Genomic DNA, 25,625 nt, shown 5'->3' with positions numbered 1-25,625 from the left:
GTTTGAGCCCAGGAGTTCAAGACCAGCCTGGACAACATGGTAAAACCTCGTCTCTACAAAATGTACAAAAAATTAGCCAGGTGTGGTGGCACCCGCCTGTAGTCCCAGCTACTCGGAAGGCTGAGGTGTGAGGATTGGTTGAGCTTGGGAGGCAGAGTTTGCAGCAAGCTGAGATAGCACCATTGCTCTCCAGCCTGGGCAACAGAGCCAGACCCTGTTTCAAAAGAATTTTTTTTAAAAAGCAACTCTTCATAAGACATGCCCACCAGTGCCACTGACATGTCAGTTCACCATTGCCATGGTAGCACCCAGAAGTTACCACCCTTTTCCTATAAATTTCTGAACAACTCACCCCTTAATTTGCATGTACTTTAAAGTGGGTATAACTGTGAATGCAGAACTGTCGCTGAGCTGCTGCTCTCAGCACACTGCCTGTGGGGTAGCCCTGCTCTGCAGGAGCAGTCATGGAGCTATAACCCTGCCACAGCTTCAATAAAGCTGTCTGCTACCATCGGCTAGCTCTTGAACTTGAATTCCTTCCCGGGCAAAGCCAAGAACCCGCCCTGCATCACTTATGCAAATAAAAACAAACACTATTATACATTCTTATCCCTTCCTTTGTTACACAAAATGTAGCATGTATGTTTTACGCACTGACAAATACTGCCAACCTGACCTTAGGGAGGTGTACACCAAATCACATCTTACCGTATTTTGCCAAGTGCCTTTTACTTCAAATCCTCACCAAAATATTTAGTATTATTTTTGAAAAAAAAAATCAAACCCAGAAGACACAATAGGTACACTTTTCCATTTGTTCAAATCTTCTTTTATGTTACTTAGAAAATTGCACATTTCTTGGGTTAAACTTGTTCCTAGAAATTTTATGTTTTTGGTTACTATTGTAAGACTTTTTCTATTAATCTATTGATTCCTAAATATTAATTTTGTAATCAGTCACCTGACTAAAGTCTCTTATTATTTATAGTATTATTTATAGTAGTTTTCAAATTGGTTCCCTTGGGTTTTCCAGTCGAACAACTATATCATTATATCACTGTATTTCAGTGCTTGTGTTCAAGTAATCCTTATTTTACATAATACTGGTCCCAAAGTGCAAAAGTAGTAATACTGATAATTCAGATATGCCAAAGAGATGTCATAAAGTGATTCCTTTAAGTGAAAAGTTGAAAGTTCTCAACTTAATAAGAAAGAAAAATCGTATGCTGAGGTTGCTAAGATCTATGATAAGAACAGATCTATATATTGCCAGGTGCAGTGGCTCACACCTATAATGCCAGCACTTTGGGAGGCCGAGGCAGGAGGACTGCTTGAGCCCAGGAGTTTGAGGCCAGCGATGGCAACATAGTGAGACCTTGTCTCTACAAAAAATAAAAAATAAATAAAATATAGCCAGGGATGGTGGTGTATAACTGTAGTCCCAGCTTTTAGGGAGGCTGAGGCAGAAGAATTGCTTGAGCCTGAGTTCAGGCTGCAATGAACCATGATTGCACCACTACAGTCCAGCCTGGATGACAGAGTGAGACCCTAAAATTAACCATTTTAATGTGAACAATACAGGCCAGGTGTGGTGGCTCACGCCTGTGATCCCAGCATGCTGGGAGGTCGAGGTAGGCGGATCACTTGAGGTCAGGAGTTCGAGACCAGCCTGGCCAATCATGAAACCCTGCCTCTACTAAAAATACAAAAATTAGCTGGGCGTGGTGGCAGGCGCCTGTAGTCCCAGCTACTTGGAAGGCTGAGACAGGAGAATCGCTTGAACCTGGGAGGCAGAGGTTGCTGTGTGCCAAGATTGCACCACTGCACTCCAGTCTGGGTGACAGAGCGAGACTCTGTCTCAAAAAAAATAAAAAATAAAAAATAAATAATGTGAACAATTAAGTGACATTTTGTACATTCACAATGCTGTGCAGCCACTACCTCTCTCCAGTTCCAAAACACTTCAACATTCCAGAATAAATCCTGCAATCTCTAAGCAGCTACTCCTCATTCCTCCCTACCTATAGCCCCTGGCAACCCCCAAGCTTTCTAGGAATTTATCTATTCTGGATATTTCAAATAAATGGACTAATGCAATTTTGTGTCTAGCTTCACTTAGCATTATGCTGTGAAGGTTCATCCACACTGCAGCATGTATCAGTACTTCATTCCTTTTTCTTTTTTGAGACAGAGTTTTCACTCTGTCATCAGGCTGGAGTATAGTGGCACAATGTCAGCTCACTGCAACCTCTGCCTCCTGGGCTCAAGTGATCCTCCCACCTCAGCCTCCCCAGTAGCTGGGACTATGCGTGTGTGGCACCACACATGGCTAATTTTTGTAGAGACAGGTTTCATCATGTTGCCTAGGCTGATCTTGAACTCCTGAGCTCAAGTGATCCACCAGCTTCGGCCTCCCAAAACGCTGGGATTATATGCGTGAGCCACCATGCCTGACCCCTTCATTCCTTTTTATGGCTGAATAATATTTCACTGCATGCACATACCATAAATTGTTTATCCATTTATTCATTAGTGGACATTTGGGTTATTTCTACATTTTGACTATTGTGAATAGTTCCATTATGAACATTTGTTTACAAGGATATGAGCACCTATTTTAAATTCTTTTTGGAATCTAGCTAGGAGTAGAATTGCTAGGTCAAATTTTATGCTTAACTTTTTAGGGAAATCACAAACTCTAAGAGTTATTTCACTCAAATTAGGGGAGAGCAAATTCAGGCTGAAGGCACAGGGGTAAATGGATACTTCTTTAAAGGGAGATGTTTCAGTGGGGTTTCCTAGGAATCAGTGCAGACATAATCATATTTACCATTTTTATAAATCTTGGAGAAGGGTTACAAAATTAAGTGAGTGTAGCGATAACATAAGGTGAAGTGCAGGGCAAAAGGAGACAGCCCTCGGGAAGGTGTCATGAAGCTGTATCATTGGTCAGAACATTAGAACAGTATGAACAAATGTTAGAGAAAAGAGCACCACTACAGTGCGAGAATATGAACACTAAGCTGACACTAATGATACAGAAAACAGCTCTCAGTCATAATTGATTATTCCCATTAGGAATACCTTTAGTGAATTATTGTACATGACTAGGAAGAATACTAGACAAAAGAAAGTGAGAGTTTTAAAGAAAACTTGCAGTTATAACTCAGGCATAGAAAAAAGTGTAACTTTGTTTTTGTTCTTTTAACTGATTCCAGCCTTGCTGAGGAGTAACCATTTTTTTCTGTGGCAATAAACACAAGTTCTTGCCAACTAAATGTTACTGTGTCATTCTGGAGTACAAACTGGTCTCTCCAGTTCCCCAGACTCTTTCGTGTTTATCCTAGTGTGGCATTTTTTATGGGAATAACCACAGACAATGGATTTGCCTGCTCTATCAGCTAGTTTAGACCAAAATGACTGCAAATGTGTCTAATTCCTTCTTTGTTAAAGGATGTATTAGACAAAGGGACTCAAGATTTAAAAAATATGAGACATGAGAGTCTTTCAGCCATTTTAAATATGGACCACTACGAACAGGAAGAGGCTCTTCCATGTTGTCTCTGGCTCTCTAGCCCCTTTTTAAGTGTTGGAAGGTGGAGATCCAAACACAGAGGGTGAGAGCCTTTGAAACACCAGTGTCAGGCTGGGCAAGGTGGCTTGTATCCATACTCCTAATGTTTGAGGCCAGGAGTTTGAGACCACCCTGGGCAACATAGGGAGATCCCGCCTCTACAAAAAATACAAATGTTAGCTAAGTGTGGTGGCACACGCCTGTAGTCCCCAGCTACTTGAGAGGCTGAGGCTGGAGGATCGCTGGAGCCCAGGAGTTTGAGACTGCAGTGAGCTGTAATTGTGCACCGGACTCCAGCCTTGGTGACAAAGTGAGACCTTGTCTCCAAAAAAAAAAAAAGAAAAGAAACACTAATGGCAAATATTTCTAAAATTCATACGGAACCAAGAAAGAGCCTGCATAGCCAAAGCAAGACTAAGCAAAAAGAACAAATCTGGAGGCATCATACTACCTGATTTCAAATTATACTATAAGGCCACAGTCACCAAAACAGCGTGGTACTGGTATTAAAATAGGCATATAGGCCAATGGAACAGAATTGAGAACGCAGAAATAAACCCAAATACTTACAGCCAACTGATCTTTGACAAAACAAACAAAAGCAGGGAAAGGACACCCTTTTCAACAAATGGTGCTGGGATAATTGGCTAGCCACATGTAGGAGAATGAAACTGGATCCTCATCTCTCACCTTACACACAAAAATCAACTCAAGATGGATTAAAGACTTATATCTAAGACCTAAAACTATAAAAATTCTAGAAGATAACAATGGAAAAACCCCTCTAGACTTTGGCTCAGGCAAGGATTTCATGACCAAGAACCCAAAAGCAAATGCACTGAAAACAAATATAAATAGTTGGGACTTAATTAAACTAAAGAGTTTTGCATGGCAAAATGAACAGTCGGCAGAGTAAAAAGACAACCTACAGAGCGGGAGAAAACCTTCACAATCTGTACATCTGACAAAGGACTAATATCCAGAATGTACAACAAACTCAAACAAATTAACAAGAAAAAAACAAACAAGCCCATCAAAAAGTGGGCTAAGGACATGAATAGACAATTCTCAAAAGAAGATATGCAAATGGCCAATGAACATCTGAAAAAATGCTCAACATCACTAATGATCAGGGAAATGCAAATCAAAATCACAATGTGATACCATCTTACTCCTGAAAAAATGGCCATAATCAAAAAATAAAAAAAAACAGTAGATGTTGGCATGGATGCGGTGATCAGGGAACACTTCTGCACTGCTGATGGGAATGTAAACTAGTACAGTCACTATGGAAAACAGTGTGGAGATTCCTTAAATAACTAAAAGTAGAGCTACCATTTGATTGAGCAATCCCACTACTGGGTATCTACCCAGAGGAAAAGAAGTCATTATATGAAAAAGATACTTGCACGCACATGTTTATAGCAGCACAATTCACAATTGCAAAATTGTGGAACCAAGCCAAATGCCCATCAGTCAACGAGTGGATAAAGAAATTGTGGTATATATATGATGGACTACTATTCAGCCACAAAAAGGAATGAATTAACAGCATTTGCAGTGACCTGGATGAGACTGGAGACTATTATTCTAAGTGAAGTAACTCAGGAATGGAAAATCAAACATTGTATCTTCTTACTGATATGTGGGAGCTAAGCTATGAGGATGCAAAGGTATAAGAATGATACAATGGACTGTGGGGACTTGGGGGGAAGAGTGGGAGGGGGGCAAAGGATAAAAGACTACAAATATGGTGCAGTGTATAGTTCTTGGGTGATATGTGCACCAAAATCTCACCAATCACCACTAAAGAACTTACTCATGTAATCAAATACCACCTGTACCCCAATAACTTATGGAAAAACTAAAAATTTTAAAAATCCATTCTTTTGGCTTATGAATACATTTTCCTCTATCATCATTGAGAATATATTATCACAATTTCATGTTTTTATTTAACACTTTTTCTGATAAAATGTTGTCATAATTATTTGCTAGATTAGGGCAAAAAATGTTTCTGATATGATTATAGTGGCCATGTAAACGTAATAGGATGATGTTCTCTTCTTAAACCTCCTTAGACCGTAACAAATGGGACAGTTGAGCTATTTTACCTTTCTCATAGTAACTTATACAAAATTCATTATCTTTTGCTCATTTTACAGTGACAGGTTGCTAAATATTGTGCCAGATAAAGAGGATTAAAAAAATGATAGGTTTGTGACCTGGAATACTTACAGTCAGGGAGAGGGACTGGACACAGTCAATAAGCACATAATTACAGTTTTATATGTGAAGATATGATAGACACAGCTCTGAAAACATACTTACACAGTGTTATAAAAGCACAGAAGAGGGCATGTAACCCAGAACTGGGGATGGGGTGGGGAAAGAGGACTCAGGTAATGCATCGTAGAGAAAGTGATGTTGGAATTGAGTTTTGAAGGATACACTGTAGGGTGCCAAGTGAAGAAATGGTGAAAGACATTTTAGGCATAGGACTGACTTGAGCAATGGCACAGAGGCATAATAATAAAGCATGATCGTAGAATTTCAGAACATTCAGCAATATGCAGCACAGAACACGTGTTGGAAGAGGCAGGCGCAAGAGGAGGATGGAGAAGTCTTTTTCAATATGTAGCTTTAAATCACTTTTTTTTAGATCAGAAAGCTTTTGTTGAATTATAGTTTTTAGTATTTGTTATATTCTCTGATTTTTTTTTTAAACCCTGGGACTCTTATTACATATATGTTGGCTCTTATTTTCAAGAGGAGATATCTTCAATATTGGCTATTTTCTCTCAAATCCTTTTTTATCTTTTTTTTTATTTGCAAATTTTCTTTCTTTTCATCTTAAGGCATCACGTGTTGTGTTTATTCTACTTGTGTTTCTTTTAATTTGGTTTTCATTTATGAAACGATCTTTTATTTCTAATTATTTTCCGAATTTTGTCACCCATGCTGTTTTTCTAATTCTGATTTAGGGTTTTTTCATCCTATGTATTATTTTATTTGAATGTCTTTTAGCTTCTTTTAAAGTAACAAGTTACAGTTTTGATCTATTGTATAGGCTCATCCTGGCATGTGTTCATTAGTTGTAGGCATGTTATTCTACATATTATTCCATTTTTATTATAATGATTTTGTATCAGATCGATCTGGATACTTTCTGTTGCACTTTTTCTTCTTTTTTTGAGACAAAGTCTTGTTCTGTCACCCAGGCTCCCAGACTGAAATGTAGTGGCAAGATCACGGCTCAGTGTAGTCTGGAACTCCCGGGCTCAAGCAATCCTCCCACCTAGGCCTCCTAAGTAGTTGGGGCTACAGGTGCACGCAACCATACCCAACTTATTTTTATTTTTATTTTTTTTGGTAGAGACACCGCCTTGCTATGTTGCCCAGGCTGGTCTTGAACTCCTGGCCTCAGGTAATCTTCCTGCCTCGGCCTCCCAAAACACTGAGATTATAGGCATGGGCCACTGCACCCAGCCTCTGCTGCTCATTTTTATCTGAGATTTGTTTCTCCAAACTTTTAGAAGGCAGTATAGTTCAGATGAGGTTTTCCAACCTCACAGAGTTCTTTTTCTTCTGTTTTCGTGTACTGTTCAAATAAGTGGCAGCTTACTTTCTGGGATTTCCTGGCTCTATCTCCCTGACCCTCCAAATTTTATTTTGCCCTTCATTGTTTCCTTTGGTCCTGATATTGTCCCTGTCCTGCTCAGTTTCTCTTCAATGTGGAAGTCCTGGGAGGTCAGTCTCATGAGAATAAGGTGCTGTACTTCCACAGCCTTCTCAGACTTTTCTGAGGATGGCCTTACACTTGCCAGCCAGTGGAGTGAGCAGAACTCCTCCTGGTTTCTGTGGCTGTTCTCAGAATGTCCTAGTTCACTTTCCAGTAATACTTTTTTGGGAACATTTTGGGGTTCTCATTTTCTCAGGTCCCCCAGGCACACCATCTTTCCTCTGCTTCCTCTCACACAGATGCTGATACTGTGTAGGTTTGGGGCTGTTGTTCTGGCCCACTCCCTGATATTTTCTGGGTTTGTCACCTAGTTTTTTTGTAAGTATCATCTACATGGTTTTGGTTTCACTATCTAGTTACTCTGTCTTTATTTGAACACTAGGGGAAATTCATTATGCCAATCTCACACATTGTGTGATTCCATTTATATAACATTCTTGAAATGACAAAATTATAGAGATGAAAATCAGATTAGTGTTGCTAGGGCTTAGGGATGTTGGGCGGGGCAGTAATGAGGAAGAGCGTTATGGTGATAGAATAGTTCTGTATGTTGAGTGCAGTGGTGGTTATATGAATCTATACATGTGATAAAATGGTGCACACCATTTTATTTTTTACCAATGTCAAATTCCTGGTTTTGACACTGTACTGTAATTATGTAAGATGTAACCACTGGGGGAAACTGGATGAAGGGTACACCAGACCTCTCTGTATTGTCTTTGCAATTTTCTGTGAATCTATAATTATTTCAAAATTTAAAAAATGTTTAAAACAGGAATGAAGTATTGATACATGCAATAACATGGATGAGCCTTGAAAACAGTATGCCACATGAGAGAAGCCAGGCACAAAAGACCACATATTGTATGATGCAGCTTACATGAAATGTCCAGAACAGGCAGATCTAGAGACAGAAAGCAGATTAGAGATTGCCTAGAATGGGAGATGGAGTCAGGGAGAGGGCAGAGTAGGAAGTGAGTGTTAATGGGGATGCGGCTTTTTCTAAAATTCTAAAATTAGATAGTCATGTTGATTGCTCAACTCTGTGATGCCAAAAAGTCACTGAACTGTATATTTTAAATGGGTGGATTTTGTGGTATGTAAGTTATATAACAACTCAATAAAGTTGTTTTAAACCATTAAAAATAGTACCCGGATGTAATGGCTCACCTCTATAATTCTAGCACTTTGGGAAGCCAAGGTGGGAGGATTGCTTGAGCCCAGGAATTGGAGACCACCTTGGGCAACATAGTGAGACCCTGTCTCTACAAAAAATAATTTTTTTTAATTAGCCAGGCATGGTGGTGCATGCCTGTTGTCCCAGCTATTTAGGAGGCTGAGGCAGAGGATCACTGGAGCCTAGGTGTCCAGGCTGCAGTGAGCCATAATCGCACCACAGCAATCCAGCCTGGGCAACAGAGTGATATCCTGTCCCAAAAAGTTTTTTTAAATACTGTCCATACCAAGTATTGGTGAGGATGTAGAAAAGTTAGAACTCTCATGCACTGTTGATGGGAATGTAAAAATGGTAAAACTGCTTTGGAAAACAATTTGGAAGTTTCTTAAAGAAAAAAAAATTGAGCATAAGCCTGCCATATGATTCAGCCATTCCACTGCTAGGAATTTATCCGAGAGAAAGGAAACATATGCCCATAAAGACTTGTTCTCGAATGTTCATAGCAGCTTTATTTGTAATGGTCAAAAAATGAAAACAATCCAAATGTGCATCTACAAGTGAATGCATAAACTGTGGTATAACCATACAATGGAATAGTACTAAGCGATGAAAAGGAATTAACTATTGATACATGCCATGATAAGGATGAATCTCAAAATAATTATGCTCAGTGAAATAAGCTAGACAAAACAGTAATACTGTATTATTTCATTTGAATATCATTGGTTACCAGGCGGGGAGGCAGAGGAATAAAAAAAGGAATTACAAACTTTTGGAGCAAGCTTTTGGAGGTAACTGTATGTTCATAATCTCAATTGTGATGGTTTCATGGGTATATACATATGTCAAAGCTTATAAATTATATACTTTAAACATGTGCAGATGATTTTATACCAAAGTATACCTCAATAAAGCTGCTTTAAAAAAAACTATGCTACCATCATCTTCCTAAAATCAGCAATCATGTTTTTAATTCTCAAGAATTATTTCTTGTTGTTAGTTTCATAATATTATAACTCTTCTTTAAATTAAAAAAAAAGCTGTATCTTTGAGAATACAAATTATTTGTTGTTGTTTCTAATCTATTTCCTGAATTTTCTCTGGTGTCAGATTTTTTTCTAGTTTTTAAAATTTTGATTTTCCAGTTGTATGCTATAGACCTTTCTCAATGTCTGGTGATCTTTGGCTTTCTACTCATATTGTGAAAATAGAAAAGAAGACATTTCACTGAGGACCATGTACATGGGAGGCCTGTATTGCTTTGGGTAAAGTGCAGGAATCTTGCTTTACAATGAAGTTCTCAAATTCAAGAATGAGGAGGGCTTTAGGTGAGGTGCTGATATCACACTAGCTGCCTACAGACTTTGTGTTCTATTCTTTTTAGAAAAATATTCTGTGCTGTCTTTGCTAGGACTTGGGTAGAAGGGACTGTTATTTCAACTACCCTCTTGTGTTTAGCCTCAACATTCACTTCCACTTTCATTACCCACTGAAGCAGTCTCTCTCTCCTCCCTTATCTGATGAAGCTGTCTCTCCCTTGCTTGAAAACACATCTATCCCCTTTCCTTGCAAGAGAAAGACAATCCTCTCTAACTAAAGGCAAATCCCAGTAAGATTTTAGAGATAAAAGTTCAAGTCAAATCTAGGAAAAGCTTTACACACAAAAATAAATATAGGGATATTGCCCATTTATAGCAGAACTGGATTCTGTGTCTGCCCACCAAATGAGGAAGAATATAGTTTTAGTTTGGGACTGAATTTACTGATGTGGATGTCCTTAACGATTTTGGACTCATTATACTAGCAGCAGGGAATAGTTGTAACAATTTGCTCAGCTGGTTAACCAAAACCCAGAACCACCTGGTGTTCACTTGACAATGGACCACACTAAGTTGAGGTGCCAGAAGTTTCTTGAAATAATGCAGAAGTACATAGGAAGCTCCTTCCCTTAGCATTTATGAGCCAGTGGACCCAATGGTGTTCCATAAATGAGTGGCAATTGTGAATGCGATAGGAAATCTGTGACAGGCCTCAATAGAAATTGCAGCAGAGGCCCCTAAAGTAATGGAGCAAAGCCACTGCCTCATAAGCAAGTGATTATTTTCATTTTGGAAAACTGCTCTAGCCTTGCTCTGGGGATCTTGGGAGTCCAAGATCAAAACTGCCCACTGTGAGTTGTCTCAGCTACTAGCTATGAAGCTGGACATTCTATGCAACATTTTAACATAAGCTATAAGAGGTATAAAATACAGAATGAGGCTCCAGCCATAACTGAAGATACAATAAGCTGTCTGAATATAAGTAACACATGCTCCCACCATGCCTAGTCTGGCAGCTTGCCTTAGAGAACAGCAGAATGCCCTGCTGAAGAGCCAGTTGTGTCTCCAATTGGGACAACACCTCATGAGGTTGGGGCACTGGCATGCAGGATATATTACATGTTCTGAATCATGAACCAATGTATGTGTATGTGTGGCTTCTCCTGTAATTAGAATATACAGGTATGGAAACAATGGGGTGGAAGTGGGATAGTACCTTTCATGATTAAGTCTAATGTGTTTGTTACTCATCAAATTATTGCTTCTCCTCTCCATGACTTGGGGCTCTGCTGACTTGGCATTTAGGGATCCAAGAGATAACTGCTTCTATAAGAAGACAAAACAATGTTTCCACTGCTGTCATTTTGGGCTCTTATACCACAGGCAAAAAAAAAAGAAGGTCATGATGTTGACTGGGATGACTGATCCTGAATAATCTTGATCATCACAGGAAAGAAGGTTGCTGCTTCAAAGTGGGGATGAGGAAATCTTTTTAAAATTTTGGTATAGAGTCTCACTGTCTCACCCAGGCTGGAGTGCAGTGGCACCATAATGGCTCACTGTAGCCTTGACCTCAGGATAGGAAAATCTTAATAGAACTCAGATCTGCTATTCTGGAGCAGGTCTTAAACAACCATATCCAATGGAAAAAGTTAATGGAAGACTGCTATATCCCTGTAAGGACAGATATACCAAGGTGTTGCAGGAAGTCAGGGACCCTGAAGGCAGGGACTGGCTGAAGCCATGGCAGAAGAATGTGGATTGTGAAGATTTCATGGACATTTATTATTTCCCCAAACTAATACTTTTATAATTTCTTACACCTGTCTACTGCAATCTCTGAACATAAATTGTGAAGATTTCATGGACACTTATCACTTCCCCAGTCAATACCCTTGTGATTTCCTATGCCTGTCTTTACTTTAATCTCTTAATCCCGTCATCTTCATAAGCTGAGGAGGATGTATGTCACCTCAGGACCCCGTGATGATTGCGTTAACTGCACAAATTGTTTGTAGAGCATGTGTTTGAACAATATGAAATCTGGGCACCTTGAAAAAGAACAAGGTAACAGCAATGTTTAGGGAACGAGAGAGATAACCTTAAACTCTGACTGCCAGTGAGCCGGGTGGAACAGAGCCATATTTCTCTTCTTTCAAAAGCAAATGGGAGAAATATCGCTGAATTCTTTTTCTCAGCAAGGAACATCCCTGAGAAAGAGAATGCGTCCCTGAGGGTAGGCCTCTGAAATGGCCGCTTTGGGGGCGGCTGTCTTTTACAGTCGCACCTGTGGGATGAAATAAGCCCTAGTCTCCTGTAGTGCTCCCAGGCTTATTAGTACGAGGAAATTCCCGCCTAATAAATTTTGGTCAGACTGGTTATCTGCTCTCAAACACTGTTTCCTGATAAGATGTTATCAATGACAATGCGTGCCTGAAACTTCATTAGCAATTTTAATCTCACTCCTGTCCTGTGGTCCTGTGATCTCGCCCCTGCCTACATTTGCCTTGTGATAGCTTATTACCTTGTGAAGCATGTGACCTCTGTGACCCACACCCTATTCGTACACTCCCTCCCCTTTTGAAAATTGCTAATAAAAACTTCCTGGTTTTGCGGCTTGGGGGGCATCACGGAACCTGCCGACATGTGAGGTTTCCTGCGGACACCCAGCTTTAAAATTTCTCTCTTTTGTACTCTTTCCCTTTATTTCTCAGACCAGCCGACACTTATGGAAAATAAAAAAGAACCTACGTGACTATCGGGGGCAGGTTCCCCCGATACCAAGGAAGTAATTCTTATGAGGTGAGTTTGGTAAGAAACTCCAACTTACTGAGTTCTTTTGTGAAGGCAAAGGGAACATGACACAAATTATAGAGAGAAAAATGTATACATATCAACCACAGCCCCATAAGCAACTACAGAATAAGGACTGTCACCTCTACCCATATTTCTTTCCTCATTGGGTATATATTTATATATTTTAATGAATTTTAAAATTCCTCATCCCCACTTGTACCACTTATATTTGGTGTGTAAAAGTGGTTAATTATACAATTTCTTTTTTTCTTTTTAAAAATATCAGGTTTACTGAGGCCTATTTTTTTTTTTTAACAGGGTCTCACTCTGTTGCCCAGGCTGGAGTGCAGTGGTGTGATCTTGGCTCACTGCAACCTCTGCCTCCTGGGTTCAAGCGATTCTTGTGCCTCAGTCTCCCAAGTAGCTGGGATTACCAGTGCCTGCCACCATGCCTGGCTACTTTTTGTATTTTTAGTAGAAACAGGGTTTCACCATGTTGGCCAGGCTGGTCTTGAACTCCCGACCTCAGGTGATCAGCTTCCCAAAGTGCTGGGATTAAAGGCATGAGCCACCGCACCTGGCCAAATTTTTTTCAAATATTTTAAGTCAGCAATTGATTGAATCTGAAGATTCAGAACCTCAGAGAGAGACTATGTTGTTCAGAAGACTTACAGATTTCATTAGCTCAAGACATTTTAAAGTATGCATTGTGAAATTTTAATGGTAACCACGAAATAATAAAATTAGAATGTATAATTTCCAAACCAATGGAGAGAAGATACATGCAAAAGAAAGAAAAGAAAGGAAGAAGGAGGGGGGAAGGAGGGAAGGAGGGAAAGAGGGAAGGAGGGAGGGAGGGAAGGAGGGAGGGAAGGAAGGAAGGTAGGAAGGAAGGAAGGAAGGAAGGAAGGAAGGAAGGAAGGATAGGCAAAAATCTAAAATGAGACAAGAAATGTGTATATGCATGTGGTGGGGGGAATATAGTGAAAAGGGGACAAAGCACAATGCAAGGTGATGGAAATAAGGCAAAATATATCATAATTACAATAAAGTTAATGACCTAAAAATGCCATTTAGGACAGAGATACTTAAATTTGAAATAAAAACAAAGTCCAATAATATACTGTACAATAGGCTCACTTAAAACATAAGTCAATAGAGAGGCTGAAAGTAAAAAGATGAAAAAGACTAATCCAGACAAATACTAACAAAAGAAAGCTGAGGTAGTTATATTAATATTAGAGAAAATGGATTTTAAGACAAAAACATTATTAGGAAGGAAGAAGTTTGTTATATAATTTAAAAAACATGCTAGGGGGTTATAAGTACACAAAAAAATTGGTTAAAAAAATAAAAAAGATCTGAATAACACAATTAATTTGTTTTGTTTTGTTTCGTTTTGTTTTTGGAGGCAGGGTCTCACTCTGTCACCCAGGCTGGAGTGCCATGGTGCGATCTCGGCTCACTGCAATCTCTACCTCCTGGGTTCTAGTGATTCTTCCAGCTCAGCCTCCCCAGTCGCTGGACTACAGGCGTGTGCCACCATGCTTAGCTAATTTTTGTATTTTTGGGTAGAGACAGGGTTTCACTATGTTGGCCAGGCTGGCAGGATTAGTTTTTGATCACACAATAGAACATCTAAAAATTAGGGAATATTCATTCTTTTCAAGCACATGTGGAACATTTATAAAAATTAAATACTTACTAGTCCATAAAGTGTCAGCAAATTTCAAATAACTGCTATAATAATAACATTCTCTGACTACACTAGAATTAAATGAGATGTTAATAATCAAGAAAAAGGCTGTCTGTGCTGGCTCACACTTGTAATCCCAGCACTTTGGGAGGCTGAGGTGGGCGAATCACCTGAGGTCAGGAGTTCAAGATTGGCCTGGCCAACATGGTGAAACTCTGTCTCTACTAAAAATACAAAAATTAGCCAGGTGTGGTGGCAAGTGCCTGTAATCCCAGCTATGTGGGAGGCTGAGATACGAGAATCACTTGAACCTGGGAGGCAGAGGTTGCAGTGAGCCGAGATCGTGCCATTGCACTCCAGCCTGGGCAACAGAGTGAGAGAGACAGAAAGAAAAAAGAAAAGAAACGAAACGAAACGAAAAGAAAAGAAAGAGAAAAAGAAATAAAGAAAGAAAGAAACTCTCCATGTATTTAGAAATTTAAAAACACACTTCTAAAAATGTCAATACTCCCCAGATTGATACATGAGTTAAATAAAATTTCTACTAAAATCTCAGCAAGGTTTTATGTAGAATACACAAAATCATTCCCAAATTTATGTGAAAAGACAAAGGAACTAGAATAGCCAAAATAATGTGGAAAAAAGAATAAAGTGGGGGAACCAGTCTTCCCAATTTCAAGATTTTTATAGAGCTACACTAATCATGACTATGTGGTATTGGCAGAGGGAGAGATACAGATCAATATAACAGGATAGAGAACTCAGAAATAGACCTATGCAAAAATGTCTAACTGATTTTTGACAAAAGTGCAAAAGCAATTCAATGACGAAAAGATAGCCTTTTCAACATATGGCACTGGAGTAATTAAAGATCCATATGCAAAACAAACAAACAAAAACCCATGAACTTTGAAGTAAGTCTCATACTTTCTACAAATATTAACTCAAAATAGATCACAGACTTAAGTGTAAAGCATAAAACTATAAAACTTTGAGGAAAAAAAATAGGAGAAAATATTTGAGACCTAGTACTAGCAACAATTTCTTAGACTTGACACCAAAACATAATTCATAAAAGGAAAGATCGATAAATTAGACTATAAAAAATAAAACAACTGTTGCTCTCTCAGAAACCCTGTTGACAAGATAAAAAGGCTAAAAACTGAAGAAAATCACATATCCAACAAAAGATTAGTATCCAGAATATATTCTCAAAAGAACTCTCAAAACTCAACAGTAAAAATAATCCAATTAGATGCCAAATGAGCACATATAAAGATGTTTAATATCATTAGCCATTAGGGAAATGCAAATTAAAGCCACAATAAAATATTAGAATACACTCTCTCTAGTTAAAATGAAAGATTTTGACAACATCAAATGCTGGCAAGTATGCAGAGAAACCAAATCATTCATATATTGCTGGTGGGAATGTAAAATAGTAGAGCTGAATTGAAAAACAGATTGGCAGTTTCTTAAAAAAAAAAAAAACTCAATGAAGTATGACTCAACAATTACACTCCTAGGCATCTATCTCAGAGAAAGAAAGACATATTCACATAATAACCTGTATATGAAGATTCATAGCAGCTTTATCCATAAATCCTTAAACTAGAAACAACTCAGATGTTCTTCAGTGGGTGAATAAAGAGTGGTACATCCATATTATGGATTATTCCTTAGCAATAATAACAAATTATTGATAAAGGCAATAATCTGGATAAACCCCCAGGGAATCATGCTGAGTGAAAAAAATCCCAAAAGGTTATATACTGCATGGTTCCATTTATACAATTCTTGAGATAACAAAATTATAGAAATAAAGAACAGATTAGTGGTTGCCAGGGCCTAAGACAGTTATAGGAAGGAAATGCACGCGGCTGTAAAAGAACAACACAAGAGATCCTTGTGGTGATGGAATTGTTCTGTATCTTGACTGTATTAATGTCAATATGATTGGAGCTGCATTCAGAATGGTGGAGTAAAGATCGCCAAAAACTGATTTCTCCAGAAAAGCAATGAGAGCACTGGCAAAAAATTGTTAAAATCAACATTTTTAGAACTCTGAAAATTAACCAAAGGCTCACAAAAGTCTGAGGAGCATTTTTCTCACACACACACACACACACACACACACACACACACACACAAATGGCTAAATCTCATAAGAAGAGCAAGCTTAGTGGCATTTTAACTTGTCCTATTGCCATCCCTCTTTCTGCAGTTCCACAGTAGCCTTGGAAACCAACAACCTTCAATCATGGTAACCCTGAAAACCAGCAACCTAGCAGTCACTGAAGGGGGCAGAATGGGCTTGGACTTCCCCTAAATGCTCATCTTCCATGAGTTATTCTTTGACTTGTCTGGCAGTTTCCTGGAAACCGCAGGGGCTCTCAGGGTTGGTCTTTATTGGAACTGACTCAGGGTTCATTTACTGTGAACAGCCTTTTCTTTGGAGTATTTATTGAAAATGATTAGTGGCAATTGTTTAACATCTCAGGTGTCTGAGGTGATAACATATGGGGGAAAAAAGATTATAAGGAAAAACTGAGGAATAAGTTTTTTTTTTTTTTTTGACATGGAGTCTTGCTCTGTTGCCCAGGCTGGAGTACAGTGGCACGATCTCTGCCCACTGCAAACCTCTGCCTCCTGGGTTCAAGTGATTCTCCTGCCTCAGCTTCTTGAGTAGCTGGGATTACAGGCATGTACCACCATGCCTGGCTAATTACTGTATTTTTAGTAGAGATGGGTTTTTGCCATGTTGACCAGGCTGGTCTCGAACTCCTGGCCTCAAATTATCTGCCCGCCTTGGCCTCCCAAAGTGCTGAGATTACAAGCATGAGCCACCATGCCCAGCTGGATTAAGAAGTTTATAAGTGTGTTTGGAAAGCTTAATCAGATTCCTGGAAATGTAGATGACCACATGCATGTACAGGCGACCACATGCACGTATAGGCTGTATCCCTGCCCAGAACTATGTGTGTACCCAGGAAAGGTTTGAGAAGACCTTAATCTCTAACCACTGGCAGACCTTGAGGTTCTGCACAAGCAGAAAGTAAAGACTAAAGCAGAGTTGTCTAGCGTGTGGTAGAGCTGTATGGATATGTCCCAACACACACACAGAGACCTTTGGCAAAGGCTGGGAGACTTATCAATTCAAAGCATTTAAGAAAATATCTGTCCATTTATTACCTGATCACTAAGCTAAGCAGGCAGAGGCTATAGTGGCCAAACGTTGCAAAGAATACAGACTTTACAGAATTAATTTAGGAAAGTAACTAGACAAACAGGAGCAACAGCAATTGCAAGAATAAATTCTGGGGAAGAGGGGAAATCTGATTTCCAGAGTTGCCACATTTTATTATTTAAAACATCTTGTTTTCAATAAAAGTGTATGAGGTATGCAAAGAAACAGGAAAAATGACCTATACACTCTGGGGGCTGGGTTAGGGGAAGCAATGAATAGAAACTGTCAGGAAGCCCTGATGTTGGATTTACTAGACAAAGACTTTAAATAGGATAGTATAAATATGTTCAAACAATTAAAGAAAACTATATCTAGAGAACTAAAGAAGAGCATGAGAATAATGTCTCACTATAAAGAAAATATTGATAAAAAAATACAATTATAAACGAGGACCAAATAGAAATTCCAGAGTTAAAAAGTACAATAACTGAAATGAAAAATTCACTAGAAGAGCTCAATAGTAGATTCAAGCTAGCAGAAAGAAATATTAGCAAACTGGAAGAAAGGTCAATTGAGATGCCCCAGTATGAAAAACAGAGAGAAAAAGAATAAAGAAGAGTTTCAAGATCTGTGAAATACCATGAAGTGTACTATCATACATATAAGAGAAATCAAAGAAGCAGAGGAGAGAGACCTAAAAAGAATACTGGAAGAAAAAAAGGCCAAAACTCCCCAAATTTGTGAAAAACATTAATCTACATATTTAAGAAGCTCAGCAGACTCAAAATATGATAAACTCAAAAAGATTTGCACCTAGACACATTATATTCAAATTGTTGAAAGCAAAGGACAAAGAGAATCTTGAAAGCAGTGAGAGAGAAGTAATTCATCACATATAAGGGATCCTCGGTAAAACTAACAGCTGATTTCTCATTAATGTCAGTATCTTGATTGTGATATTTTCTATAGTTTTACAAATAGGAGAAATTTTACAAATTGGGAGAAACTGGGTAAAGTGTATACAGGATCTCTTTCTATTATTTCTTACAGCTGCATGTGAATCTATAATTATCTCAAAATTTAATTAAACATACTCCTGAAACAATACCTCAATCCAAGATGAAATTGTAATAAAAATGTAAAAAATATTTATAAATGAACAATAATAAAAATACTATGTATCAAGACTCGAGAAACAAAATAGTAGCAGTAATTCAAGGTAAACTTATATAGTCTTGTATGCTTATATTGGAAATTAAAGCCTGAAAATGACATAATTAAGCACCCAACTGATGACAGTAGAAAATAAAAAATGAACTCAAAGAAAGTAAAAGGAAGCATATAAAAATTATTAAAGCAACAATCAAGAAAATACAATAGCCAGGCACAGTAGTGTGTACCTGTAGTCCTGACTACTTGGGAGGCTGAGGCGAGAGGATCATTGGAGCCCAGAAATTTGAGTCCAGTCTGGATAACATAGTGAGACACCATCTATAAAAACAAAATAAAATGAGATATTCTTAAAAAGTATTTTAAAAAGTCCAATAGAGAGGATCAACAAATCCAAAAGCTTGTTAAATAGAGAAGAAACTAATAAAATTGACAAACTACAGGGGGCGGGGGGAGGGGTACAGAGAGAGGGAGAAAAAATATTAGTAATGCAAAGGGGGACATAATTACAGACGGACCAGAGATGAAAAAAAAAAGTTTTTAAAAATTTAGATGAACAAAATCCTAGGAAAACATACTTCAAGAAGAAATAAGTCCTATGACCAGTAAAGAAATTGAAGTTAGTAAAAATCTCCTTACAATGAAGCCGTCAGGATTAAATAATTTATATGATCTGAATGTCCCCTAAAACTCATGTTAGTTCATGTTGAAGCAGTCTCACCAATATAATAGTATTAAGAGGTACGTAATTCTTCTGTGTCAAAACAGGGGGGATAATAAAACAAAGAGGTAACCCCTTTAGGTAATGATTAATTCATGAAGTGGAGTCCTCATGAATGGAATTAGTGACTTTATAAAAGGGCCCAAAGAACTAGTCAGTTCCTTTTGCCCTTTCATCTCTTCTGCCATGTGAGGACATAGTGTTCATCCCCTGAAGGAGGCAGCAACAAGGCGCTAACTTGAAAGCAGAGACTAGGTCCTCACCAGACACCAAACCTGCTGGCACCTTGATCTTGGACTTTCCAGCCTCCAGAACTGTGAGAAAATAAATTTCACTTCTTCATAAATTACCCAGTGTCAGGTATTGTGTTACAGCAGCAGAAACGCAGTAAGACAGCGAGTTCTACCAACTTTTCAATAAACAGTTTATTCCAATGTTATACAAACTCTTACAGAAAATAGAAAAAGAGAAAATATTCCCAGCTCACTTATGAGGTAAATAAAACTTGATTCCCTAAACAATCAAATTATAGATAATCTCACTTTGGAGCCTATATGTAAAAATATTAAAGTATTAGCAAACCAAATCAGTGAGCTATTTTAAAAAGGTAATAAATAATGACAAAGTCAGGCTAATCCAGGGATGCAAGAATGGTTTAATATATATATTTTTTGTAAGCAGAATTTTCCATTGCTAAGAGAATGGTTTAATATTAGAGAAACAATTATTCACATCAAAGATTAAAGGGGTACTTGGTACGGAAAAAAACAAACTCAGTTTCTCCTACTATACCCTTACAACACAGAACACTTCTGTGACTCCTGATGTGTGGGGGTTTATACCCACATATCAAGCAAGCAATCAGTTCTGCAGCAGATAACATCTGAGTGCCTTTTATTTCTATTTGATTCTGACACTACCCACCTGGAGTTCTCTACCTATAGGTTGAGAGATCAGTCCCACAAGACTCCTCTCCACTTTGGATGCAAGTTGCAAGCATAGATTGTGCTTACATTGTGCAACCTGAGTTTCTGACCAATTGGCTATAAATTGAGGATTCCCATGACTCCTTCCTTGGGTTTGATTAATTTGCTAGAACAGCTCACTCAGCTCAGGGAAACACTTTACTTATATTTATCCATTTATTATAAAAGATATTACAAAGGATATAGATAACAGCCAGATGGAAGAGATGCATAGGGTGAGGTATGAGAGAAGGGGCATGGAGCTTCCATGCTGTCTCCAGGCCTGCCACTTTCCAGGAATCTCTACATGTTCAGCTATCTGGAAGCTCTCTAAACCCAGTCCTTTTGAGTTTTTATGGAAGCTTCATTACATACACATGACTGATTAAATCATTAACCATTGGTGATCAACTTGAGCTTCAGCTTCTCTCCCTTCCTTGGATGTTGGCAGGTGGGGCTAAATATCCCAACTCTCTAATAATGCCTTGGTCTTTCCTGTGACCAGCCCCCATCCTGAAGCTACCTATGAGCTGCCAGCCACTAGTCATCTCACTAGCATACAAAACATCCCCTTATCAATTATCATTATCACCCCCTTATCATGAAATCCCCTTCAGGGATTTCAAGGGTTTTGGGGACTGTATGTCAGGAAACAAGAAATAAAGACCAAATATATACTTCACAATATCACAAGGAGAAAACCAATTATTATCTCAATAGATGCAGAGAAAGCATTTGATAAAATTCAACATCTGTGATGATAAAACAATTAAAAGTAGAAATGATTTTCCTTAATTTATTAAAGAGTATCTAACATACCTTTATAGAAAACATCATTCTTGATAGGGAAATGTCAGAAGCATTCCTCTTAACTATGTAACCAGGGATGGGCATGGTGGCAGGCTGAGACAGGAGGACTGCTTGAGCCCTGGAGTTCAAAATCAGACTGGGCAACATAGTGAGACCTTGTCTCTACAAAAAAATACACAAATTTAGGCAGGTGTGGTGGCATGCACCTGTAGTCCCAGCTACTCAGGAAGCTGAGGTGGGAGGATAGCCCAGGAGGTCAAGGCTGCAATGAGCCGTGATCACACTAGTGCACTCCAGCCTGGGTGGCAGAGCAAGACCCTGTCTCAAATAAATAAATAAATTAAATAAGTAACAAGATAAGGATTTATACTACCACTTTTTCTATCCAATATTGTGCTCAAAGTTGGGATGAGGGGAGAGGCAGAGAGAGAGAGTGCGAGAAAGAGAAATGATACCATATACATCCAGTGGACCCCAGTCTCTGGCTTGTCCCTTTAGACCCAGGCACCAGGCCTGCCCGCCCACTGATTCAGACACTAGGCCATGCTGTCCAGGGACTCCAGCAATAAGCCTTCTCAGAGACCCAACCAGCTGGCCTGCCCAGAATCTCTGGACAAGCTGGCTGGTGAAGGGCTTTCCCTGCTGAAGCCAGTGTGCAAAGACTGAAAGAGATGCCTACTTCTTCAAATGCACAGACATCAACACAAGGCAATGAGGATCACAAATAATCAGGAAAACATGACACCACCACCAAAGCAATAAAATAAAGCACCAATAACTGACTTTAAAGAAACAGAGATCTATGAACTGCCTGACAAGAAATTAAAAATAATAATTTTAAAGAAGATCAGTGAGCTACAAGAGAACACAGACAACTAAGCAAAATCAGGAAAACAAGACAAAAGAAAATGAGTGAGATGTTCAACAGATAGAAACCGTAAAAAGAACCAAACAAATTCTGGAGCTGAAAAACACAACGACTAAACTGAAAAATTCCACAGACAGCTTCAATAGCAGATTCCATCAAACAGAAGAAAAAAATCTGTGAGCTCAAAAACAGGACATTTGAAATTACTCAGCCAGGGAAACAAAAAGAAAAAAGAGTGGAAAAGAATGAAGAAAGCCCATGGGACTTGTGGGATACTGTCCACTGAACCAATGTATTTATTATAGGATTCCCAGAAGAAGAGAAAGATAAAGGGACAGAAATAATATTTAAAGAAATAACGAGAGAGAGAGCTTCCCAAATCTGGAGAAGGAATGAACATCCAGGTCCATTAATCCCCCCAAAAACTCAAATAGTTAAACACAAAGAGATTTTTACCGAGACACACTGTAATCAAATTCCCAAACAGAGCATTTTGAAAGGGGCAAAAGAAAAAGACTTGTCACGTCCAAAGAAACTCCGTAACACTATGAGTGAATTTCCCAGCAGAAACCCTGTAGGCTAGGAGAGACTAAGATAACATATTCAAAGTGCTGAAAGAAAACAACAACAATAAAAACTGCCAACTCCAGCAAAGCTATCCTTCACCAATCAAGGAGATATAAAGACTTTCCCAAACAAATAAAAGCTGAGGGAGTTCATCACCATCATCACCACTAGATCTGCCTTACAAATGCTAACGAAAGGTCTTCAAAGTGAAACAAAAGGACGTATGTCAAAGAGATATTTGCACTCCACTATTCATTGCCACACTATTGACAATAGCCAAGATTTGGAATCAAAGTTTCCATCAGTGGATAAATGGATAAAGAAAATGTGATAAACACACACAATGAAATATTATTCAGCCTTAAACAGAAGGAAATCCACCAGGAATGGTGGCTCATGCCTGCAATCCCAGCAGTTTGGGAAGCTGAAGTGGGAGGATTGCTTGAGCTCAGGAGTTTGAGTTCAGTCTTGGCAACCTAGTGAGACTTCATCTGTGCAAAAAAATATATTAAAAAAAGCCAGGTGTTGTGGCTCACACCTGTAGTCTTAATTACTTGGGAGGCTGAGGTGGGAGGATCACTTGAGCCCAGGAGACGAATCCAGCCTGGGCAACATAGTAAGACTCTGTCTCTAAAAAAATTTAAAGAAGGAAATGCTATCATTTGTGACAACATGGATGAACCTTGTATGGTCCCCAGTTTCCCCTGCTTTCTTTCTTTGTTTTGACTCAGAGACAGAGTGCCTTGACCTATGGCCTGGCCAGCTGCATGTTTTCTCCTATGGGCTCGAACCCAAGCTGGGACCTTGAACATCTCCATGAACTGATAAATTTGTATAGGTTGTTGTCCAAAACACTAAAACATCAACATATTGCCAAATATGTAGAAAATAGCCTTGGCCATTAGCCAAACTCCTTAAACCCCCCCATATAAACTTTATAACCCAACCTCTTCATTGACATACCTAGGTAGAACATCTTTTTTCTCACTGTCCATCATGAAGACTGCTGATGCACTCTGTACATAAGTTCCCCCTGATTAGTGCTTTGGACTGATCATTCTGGCATTTAATGCTTCCTTCTTTGGAATCCCTACTCTCTCCATGTCAGGATGGTTTGGTCAGTCCCTTGCAGGAACTTCTCTGCTGCCACTTTTGTGGCAACTTCAGCACTGGACTTGACTGGATAGAACAAATGTGGAGGACATTATGCTAAGTGAAATAAGCCAGAGACAGGCTTGTGGTAATCATTTCACAATGTATACAAATATCAAAACATCACATTGTATACCTTAAATATGTACAATTTTTACTTGTCAATTATATCTCAGTAAAGCTGGGGGGAAAAGAAGTTAAAGGTCTAATATTTGAAAGAGAGGATTAAAACTATTATTCACAGATATATAATTCTATAGAGAAAACTCTTAACCTGCCAAATTATTAGAAATAATAAAGGTTAGCAAGGTGGCTAAATATAAAATGAATATGCAAAAATAAATTATATTTTCAATGCAACTAACAGGAGAAAAATGTAAGATACTACTTATAATATAGGCAGTGGTGGCAATGATCAGGCTAGATTATATTGGCTTTATAGCTTCCTCCTCCAGTCTTCTGTCAGTTCTGTGAGCCCTCCTTAAACCTTTCCAATAAATTCTTTTTGTGCATGAGGCACAAAAAGGTTGAATTAATTAAAAAAAGTTTTTTTTTTCTTAGACAGAGTCTTGCTCTGTCACCTAGGCTGGAGTGCAATGGTGCGATCTTGGCTCACTGCAACCTCCGCCTCCTGGGTTCATGCAATTCTCATGTCTCAGCCTCTTGAGTAGCTGGGATTACAGGCACCCACCACTATGCCCAGCTAATTTTTGTATTTTTAGTAGAGATGGGGTTTTGCCATGTTGGCCAGGCTGGTCTCGAACTCCTGACCTCAAAAGATGTGCCTGCCTTGCCCTCCCAAAGTGCTGAGATTACAGGCATGGGCCACTGAGCCCAGCCTTGACCCCATCTTTCAAAAACAAAAATTAGATCAGTTGAATTATTTTTTGTTACTTGCAAGCACACATCCTGTAACTACACTATTTAATGTTTTATTTATTTATTTATTTAGTTTTATTTTATTTTATCTGAGATAAGGCCTAGCTCTGTCACCCAAGCTTGAGTGCAGTGGTGCCATCACGGCTCACTGTATCCTCAACCTCCTGGACTCAATCGATCCTCCCAGTTTAGCCTCCCAAGTAGCTGGGACTGCAGGTGGATGCCACCATGCCTGCCTAATTTTTGTATTTTTTTTGTAGAGACAAGGTTTCACCATGTTGCCCAGGTTGGTCTTGAACTCCTGGGCTCAAGCAATCTGCCCGCCTCAGCCTCCCAAAGCACTAGGATTACAGGTGTGAACCACTGAACCCAACCCTATTATTTTAATGAGATATTTGGATTAAAATATGTGTGTTGAGGTCCCCAAGATCACCCCCAAGTCCAGTGATTTTCTAGAAGGAATCACAGGACTCAGTATACAGCTGTACTCATGGCTGTGACACATTGAAAGGATACAGAGCAAAATCAGTAAAGAGAAAATACACATGCAGTGAAGTCCAGAGGAAACCAGGCCCAAGCTTCCATGAATCCTCTCCCAGTGGAGTCACTCTTATTAGTTAGGGTGGTGGAGAACACGCCTAAAATCCAAGTCTCCAGATGCCAACTATGTGCCTGGTCTGGTTACCATCCTTGAAGGATCTGCTTACAAGATTGGCTCACTGTAACCTCGAACTCCAGGCTCATGTGATCCTCCCACCTCAGCCTCCTGAGAAGCTGAGACTGCAGGCATGCACTACCATGCCTGGCTAATTAAACAAAAAAATTTTAGAGATGGGGTTTTGCTATGGTGCCCAGTCTGGCTTCAAACTGCAGGCCTCAAGCGATCCTTCCACCTCAGCCTCTCAAAGTGCTGAGATTATAGCATGAGCCACTGCACCAAGTCTATATTTCTTTTTCATGTGTGACATGGTCTGGCTGTGTCCCCATTCAAATCTCATTGCA

At 39.0% G+C, this 25,625-nt stretch overlaps 1 protein-coding gene across 1 annotated transcript in view; it reads right to left on the bottom strand.

The window, feature by feature from the left end:
* The window catches only part of LOC134735733 (skin secretory protein xP2-like), a 51,227-nt gene that overhangs the window by 14,732 nt on the left and 10,870 nt on the right, over positions 1 to 25,625 (bottom strand). Inside the window, exon 3 of the mRNA XM_063632818.1 lies at positions 18,892 to 18,982. The gene's annotated coding sequence lies outside the window, so the exon portion shown is untranslated. The remainder of the gene's footprint in view (positions 1 to 18,891; positions 18,983 to 25,625) is intronic.

Source organism: Symphalangus syndactylus, chromosome 23 (genome assembly GCF_028878055.3).
Source record: "Symphalangus syndactylus isolate Jambi chromosome 23, NHGRI_mSymSyn1-v2.1_pri, whole genome shotgun sequence".
NCBI classification, from domain to species: Eukaryota; Metazoa; Chordata; class Mammalia; order Primates; family Hylobatidae; genus Symphalangus; species Symphalangus syndactylus.
Note: the sequence above shows the minus strand (reverse complement) of the source record. Positions and strands in the feature narration are given on the sequence as shown.